An 8,155-nucleotide genomic window follows, 5' to 3' on the forward strand; every position below is an offset into this window, starting at 1 on the left:
TGAATCAAATAATTTCATCAAATTTTCCATGTGTTTTAAATTCAATTCTATCACCTCTAACTTCTTAATTAATCCTTTGACTTGACAAGTCAAATCCATCCTTAGAACTTCAAAAACCTCTTTATATCAAGAATTCATTTCTTAACCCTTAATCAAATTTCCTTGCAAATTTTCCCTGCTTCATGTTTTAAGCTTATATAAGCTTACCTTAAGCTTATATAATACCCAAATACTTCATCCCAACTTATAAATTCAAGAAATTAATCAACTGAAGCAAACTTACCTTATAGACTTGAGGTTGAACCCACGAGAAAAAGAAAGCAAGAAGAAGAAAGAAAGCTTCCAGATATCTCTATTCTCACGTGTTATCTCTTTAAATAAGGGAGATAAAATATATTTCAAACTAAATTACCATAATACCCTTATAATCCTTTTATATTTACTATTTAATCCAATACTGAAATATCCTTATTAAATCCTTAAACTTTTCAATTTTCCTAAATTGATCCCCAAATTTCAAAAATTCTCATTTTAGTCACTAACCCAGATTTGGGATGTTACAATTTTAATTCATCTTGATTATTTTATTATGCAATTCGTTAACTATCATATATTTTATCATTGAATCATATTGTATGCAGTGTAGGTTATAATTCTAAGCATAATATATTTATATATACGATTCGATATTTATCTAAACACTAAAATATTTTTGTTATCTTGTATTGCATTTTTGAGATAAAATTGAGCCATTTATTGTTTAATAAATTTGTATTATGAAGCCTTGGAATCTTAAGGTTTATAATGTATATAAGTTTATAATAGGATAAATATCTTGTTAATTATCTAGCTATTAATGTGCATATTTTGATCATTGAAATTTATAAAAAAAATATTATTTTATCATCATCGTTAAATTTTTAACGAAATTATTAAGATACATTATTATATTAATTTAATTTTAATTTTATTTATCATCATCGTTAAATTTAATAAAATTGACCTTTTATATTTATAAATCTTATTGATTTAATTTTAAAATATATAATCATCATCTCGTCGATTATTGTTACTCACTAATTATTATTATTAACATACAAGTTAAATTTCTTATTAATATAGCATGAACCATTGATATTGATTTATTAACATATATATAAAGCTTGAAAATATATTTTTCTCTATATTTAAAATATTTTGATTCGCATGGCTTCATCATGTTAAACTAAAAAGAAAATAATTAATTTTATATTCCAAGAAAATGGTGGATAATAATAAGTAATTGAGTATTTTTTTTATTAAATTAAGTACAAATTAATATCTGTTTTAAATACTTTCAATCATTTTTGTAATTGTTGATGTTTAAATTCATGACCTCTAATAATAACAAAAATTTATTTATCTACTAAAGTAAATTGATTAATGCATAAGTAATTGAGTATTAATTAACTCAAACAAAAATATGAGCATTTATTAAGATAATTAACATGTTCGCGTCAAAAATATTAAATTAGATTTATCATGTCTAATTAAAACATTGATTCAAACCAAGATCCAACATCTATCCTTGAATCGCAGTCTCTGCTATGGATCAGACCAGAATCCAAACCACTCTTGTCTAATAAACCATACTCTTCTTCTCTTCAACACAACCGTCAACGCCATGCGGTGGCCGATGGTGAAAAATGGGGGACTGGGGATGACGGCGATAGCATATGTGGCGATAGACTACCTACGCATCCTATCCCCTACGTGGCACGAGCGTCTTCAACCATTGCTCTGGTCTTTGCTAGCCCTCGCTGCCATAACGCGCGTCCCCTTTTATCGTCACTGGAGCTCCGAGTTTGGAGCAGCCATTCCTTTCCTTGCTTCGATGATATTCATGCTCTCGGCTCTGCTTTTTGAAACTCTCAATGTTCGTTTCGTTACTGCTGTTCTAGGCCTCGACTGGCACAAGTAAAGTCACTTGCTTCTTGTTTCTCTTTGAAATTGGAATATACCTAAATTTTGAATCACCCAGAAATAGATGTTTTATCTGATTTCTGCATTTCTTTACTTTTTGTTACTTGGGTCTTTTATTCTTTTTTTTTTTTGGGGGGGGGGGTTCATTTTCAGTTTCATCGATATAACTATGATGCATTTTAGGGAAGTTTGGATCAGACTGCCAGATTTATTGCTTGCAATCACAGTCTCAAATACTACTCATGGAAAGATATTTGGTTGTCACTAATAATAAATGTTAACTGTTGAGAGAGGCTTGGATTAGGGTTTCAAATCGCGGTCGTATTTTCAGACGTTTCGGGTTTACCGTGATCGTGGCCGCGGGCGCTATTGGACGCCATTGCGGGCGCTATTGGACGCTATTGCGGGTGTAGTGGTCGGACGGCGGCAAAACCGTAATTTGGTGGACGAATCATGTTTTCGGATCGTGATTTGAAACCCTGACTTGGATATTGTTTCTTGCCTTTTTTAATGTGTCGACTTACAATCTGAATCCCAGGAATGAAAATTTGCAGTTTGAGTAGCGTTTTCAAATCTATCTTGAGGTTTAATTGGATGACATTTATGGTTGATCTTACTTGGTTTTCATGTGACTTTGCCAATGATTTTTCATAGATTTCTTTCCAAATTGAACGCAATCTTTACATGGCTTTAATAAATAGAGCTTTAGATACCAAACCAGACTGCCTTATGTCACATCATCCGTTACTGTTGTCTTACACCATTTGATGACTTCAATTCAAGAATGTTCTAAACCAAACAAATGATACAAATAGATAGAAGGATTCAGTAGGGAAGAAGGTTATTTATAGAGATTTCTGACACTGTTTTCTGTTAATAGGAAAATGCAGCATAGTATGGAATTAGGAAATTCAAACTTGGGTCCAATTCAATTTCGATTCCAGAAACACCCTCAAACATGCTTTTCTTGTACATTTTTTTCTGTTTCTTCGAAGTCCACCACTTCGTCGAATTTACAAGGAAAAACAAACTTGTCACTAACTGTTTTATAGGTAATTTTTTCAGTCACATTTGATCGTTGAAAAAGTCTTGTCTGGATAGAGTTCTTACATATGTATTTAGGGGGCTTTCCTCCATGCTTTGATCTCTAATTTTCCTGCAAGGCTATTATTGATTCTGTTAACATAAAAACATAATTTTTAAGTATACCTTTACTTTTATTCTATGTTTTCCTTTATGCCATTCTTCTCGGGTACTGTATCCCTTTTGTTGCGATGCACTTGTCAAAGGTAGTTTTGGGACAGTGTCTATCACGTTTGTGCTAGTCATCTGCCTGGACCAAATTGATCTAAAATGGTATGCCTGTATTCAACTGATGCTCTTCATTCCCACTGTAATTGCCATGGAAAGTATCCCTTTAATTGGAGCAAGCAGTGGTTCTCTGGGTCTTAACTCCTCTCTTTGAAGTTCTCCCTTTTGCTCAATGGCAACTGACGTGTATTCATCTGTTATAGAAGTTGCATATAGATGGAAACATTAATGTATAGATGATAAAATTAAAATTGTAGCTCTTTTACTCTTCTGCTTGAAGTTTGATTTGAGAAACATCATGTGAGATTGGAAAGTTGAATCTGGACTAGATTTCAAATCCGGGACACCTAGCTGATCCAAGAAGGGGTAATTTATGACTGAGATGTGTCAAGTGATGGTTCACTTCTGTATGACTTTATTTTCATGAACACATCAATTGCCCACGATGCATAGTTGTCACATACAGATGAACACGGAAAATTATGTTTTATTTGACAACCAATGCACATAGAAAGCTATCTTTTACGCAGTTTATGTACAATGTGATAGAAATTAGGTAGAGTACCAGGATAGGGTCTAACAAAAAAATTGAGGGAATAATGGGAATGAATCATATTGTAACTGCATAGTTGGTACTTACAGAAGAACCTTAAATAATTAATCATTTTGTGATGATTTGAAATGTATACATGACATATAAATCAGAGTTAACAATAGCTTAGGATGTTAAATTTCTTCATTATTTGCATTCTCCCTGGGGAACTAAAACAAAACCTTTCTTTTCCTAGATTGCTTCATCAGTAACTATATATTTAAATTTTAGCGGGACCATTGACTAAATTGGTAATGTTTAACAGTGGTAGGCCTCCTCTTCCTGATACTGGTCAATGGTTGCTCCTGGCTCTAAATGAGAAACTTCCTGAAGCAGTTGTCGAGATACTCAGAGCTCACATTATTGGCTTGCACCATTACTTGATGTTATTTATAATGTTGGCCTTCTCTGTACTATTTGACTCTGTAAAAGCTCCTGGTCTTGGGATAGGTGCACGATACATGTTTACCATGGCAGTTGGCCGTCTTTTACGTGCAATAACTTTTGCATCTACAATTCTTCCATCAGCCCGGCCATGGTGTGTTAAGTCTCGCTATAGTATCATCCCTCGACATCCTCATCATTGGGCTCAGAAATATTATACTCCATATGCTTCTGATTCTGATGCCATTCGTCAAGTAATAAACGGGATATGGCATATGGTAATTTATATATTTATATTCCGATGCCTGTATTATAAGTTGTTTTATTGTTTTTTTTATCCATCTGTTAACTTCCCTGCCTCTAGAAGTCTGTATTAAATGTTTTCCTTTTCTTTGCAGTTGATTCTGGCAATTACGGTGTGGACTACTGTCCGGATTGGGGTTCAATGAGCTTCCTAATAGATTTTCTGCGACCCACCACATCGGAAGGATCTTCATGGTACAGTCTGCTTAAATTGGCAGGAGGCGGTTGCAATGACCTTGTATACAGTGGCCACATGTTAGTTGCAGTACTGACTGCTATGGCATGGACGGTATTGTTATAATACATTCAGAAACAACTACCTATCTTCTAATGGCCTTTGTAATACATTAAGAACCAACATGTTAAATTTCAGGAGGCTTATGGGGGGTATAGCTCAGCTCTTATATGGCTGCTTGTTCTGCACAGTGCTCAGCGAGAAATACGAGAGCGACACCATTATTCCGTAGATTGTGTTGTTGCCATCTATGTGGGTATTCTTCTTTGGAAGATGACTGGTTTTATCTGGTCAGCTAAGGGTGGAACTAGAGACAGCAGACTCACCAAGCTTGGGAAAATTCAAGGTAGACTTCTCCAAGCAGCCAAGGATTCCGACATGGATGAAGTAAGGGAGCTTCTCAAAGATGTTGAGTTGGGGGATCAAGAGGGCCCGAAACATGGACCAAGCAAGGTTATGTGGTTGTTTGCTGGTGGGACCATTTTCTTCTCCCTTACCATTGTTATTTTGGCCTTCACATGGACAAGCGATGGCTGACTTTCCCGGCATAACATTGTACCATGGTTTCGAGGTTAGAGACAGTAGTATGTATGATTTATTTCCCGCTTTGACTGAGGGCTTATGTAGTTGTATTCTTTCAGGTTTTTCTCTACTACGACGGGCGAGAAGGGCTTCGTGTTTGATACGGTGTACGCATGGAACAGGTAGAGGTTTACTTTTACATATGAAACTTGGTTGTACAATCTGGTTAAGGAAGCCAATGTTTAGCTTGACTCAGCCTTGCTTTATCTTGTTCTAAGAGCTGTTGCCTTCACTTTCTAATGTTATATTGCATGTTTTCTCATTTGAGTGTTAGAAATGGGAAACCTATTTAGATTTGAATTTTAACATCTATGTTAACCCGAAATTTAAGATATGCACGTTTAACTCGTTTGAATTTACGATTTTTAAGTTGTCATAATGACAATTATATCAAATAGATTATGAGTCTTTGATACACTGAAATTAATTTTCTAAAAAATAGTTTACATTAAATAAATTATATATATATTTTTTTGGAAAAAATTTATAGTTTCGTTGATGTTGTGGAAGTTATTTTCTACTAGTTGATAATTATTATAAAATTATTTATTATAAATCATTTTCTTCTATATTATACTATTAAAATAATAAATATATTTTATTATATTAACTATTTATTAAAATAAGAAATTCCTATTATAATATTAGAAACTATAACATTAAAAATAAGAATATTATATTCTATTTTGAAATTATTAATAAACATATTTTTTTTCAAATTTTTAATAAATATATTTTAAATATATTAACAATTAATATAATTATTAAAATAATATTAAAATATTACTTAATATTAAATACATAAAATATTATTCATAATTAATAATTCAATATTATTATTTTTATGAAAAATAGTAGTTAAATATTTAATGATTTATTATATATTATTAAAATAAAATATTATAATATAATTGAGTATATTTTTATAATATTAAAAAAAAGGAACAATAACAATATGTTTAAGGAAAGAGAAAATCTTGTATTATTTTTTCTATGTGAAGTTTATCCAGAGGCTTTTCTAATCTTTATATTTATGATTATAAGTAGTAGATGTGATATATAACTATAATACTAATGGATATTAAAGATCTGATAATAAAACACATTGAAATCATATCTTATATATTAAGATAGACATCCACATAAATAAATATTCATTATACTCCCTCTTGAATGTCTTTAAAGATAATATGTCTCGTTAAAATTTTACTAAAATAAAAATCGTGTGGAAAAAAAATCTTAGTGAAGGAAAAAGCATGCATATAATTAATACGTATAACATGTCACCTCATTAAAAACTTTATTAGGAGAATTTAGAAGGACAAAACCTTGATTAATAAAAAAAAAGAGTATCACATCTATTTATTCCCCATCATATATTCATCATTAAAAATCTTGGAAACAACTCGATCCAATGTTGAAAAATTAAACTCTCAAACATTGCAATAAGAAGTGTCTTAGTAAATAAGTCTGTCAAATTTTCACCTGATTGAACGTTAATGTTTCCACTTTTTTGTAGATCATGGGTGAAGAATTTTTTTAATGATATGTGTTTTGTTATGTCACTTAAATTGGATAATGTAAGTTGTATTATCTTCTTATAAAATTGTCGAAGTTTTTTTTTGAAGTATAAACAACAATCTCTTGATGTCTTGCTGCTTCGAAATCGTCTCTACATGCTTTACGAGATTGCTCGAATGTTATCGCTTTGTGGAAGCAATTCTTACCCCCTCCACTTGAAGATCCGTTCTTTAAACCAGATATCAAAAACTAATTCATGTTGAATCTAACCTCAAATGCTATCCATCTACCATGGAAGATCCTTTTTGTTGCTCTTATTTGACAAATATGAAAGCGTAGAAGTGAAATGGTTTTCAATAACTAGTTCACTTTTGATGCAAATGCTGCTGCGAATCAGACCCAATTAGGTTAGTTCTACAATGATGAGACGCAAATTTTCATTTCCTCGCCATCGCTTCAAGCTGTCCCCTCACTCTGGAAGCATCCCAATCCAGGCTGATTCTACCTTAATGTAGACGAGATTGTTTCCCAAACTTTTAGTCTTGGTTTTATTGGGGGTTTAATCCGGGATAACAGTGATTGTTCGTTAGTTGGTTTTCATAAAGCAGTAGGGATCCTTGATGCTTTACATGCAGAATTATGAGCTATTTTTTATGGTCGCATGGATTCGAGATAATTCAGGTCTAATCGGATTTCAAGCAATCCGATTGTATGATCAATGATAGAAATGTTGTTTCCTCGTCCTTTTTACCAGTTCACGCAATTATCAGGATTCGTACAAAAGGATGGATGATGGATATACGTTGGGTCTCGCGTGACGAGAATCCTATCACCGATGCCATTGCAAAGCTACCCAACTCTCTATCGTACTGTATAACGATTCTCCACAATACACCTAAAACGATACAATTGCTGGTTGTTAGAGGCTGTCTTAGTCCCCCGTCTTGCTAGTCTAATATAGGAGCTAAAAATTGTGTTGATTGAAGCACCTGTTCTGATTCAGCCCGAACATGATAAAACTTATACATTGTATAATGACGCATCTCACATCAAATTGGTATATGTATTTTATGTAAAATCGAAATGTGGTGACTTATGCATCAACAGTTGAAGACTCGTGAGTGAAAAAACCTTACTCATCCAAACAAATACTATTCGTAATCACTTCAAACTATTAAAAAATTATATTATAAAATTTAAATAAATATCATGAATTAAAATTCAAATGCCTAAACCCAATTAAAAACAAACTTAAGCCCACAACC

The 8,155-nt window shown here is 32.4% G+C and overlaps 1 pseudogene; it reads left to right on the forward strand.

Moving 5' to 3' along the window:
* The first annotated feature begins 1,551 nt into the window (after window positions 1-1,551).
* LOC120204322 lies at window positions 1,552-5,601 on the forward strand (annotated as a pseudogene).
* The last annotated feature ends 2,554 nt before the right edge of the window (window positions 5,602-8,155 follow it).

This window comes from Hibiscus syriacus, unplaced genomic scaffold (genome assembly GCF_006381635.1).
Source record: "Hibiscus syriacus cultivar Baekdansim isolate YM2019G1 unplaced genomic scaffold, ASM638163v2 tig00010803_pilon, whole genome shotgun sequence".
Lineage (NCBI taxonomy): Eukaryota > Viridiplantae > Streptophyta > Magnoliopsida > Malvales > Malvaceae > Hibiscus > Hibiscus syriacus.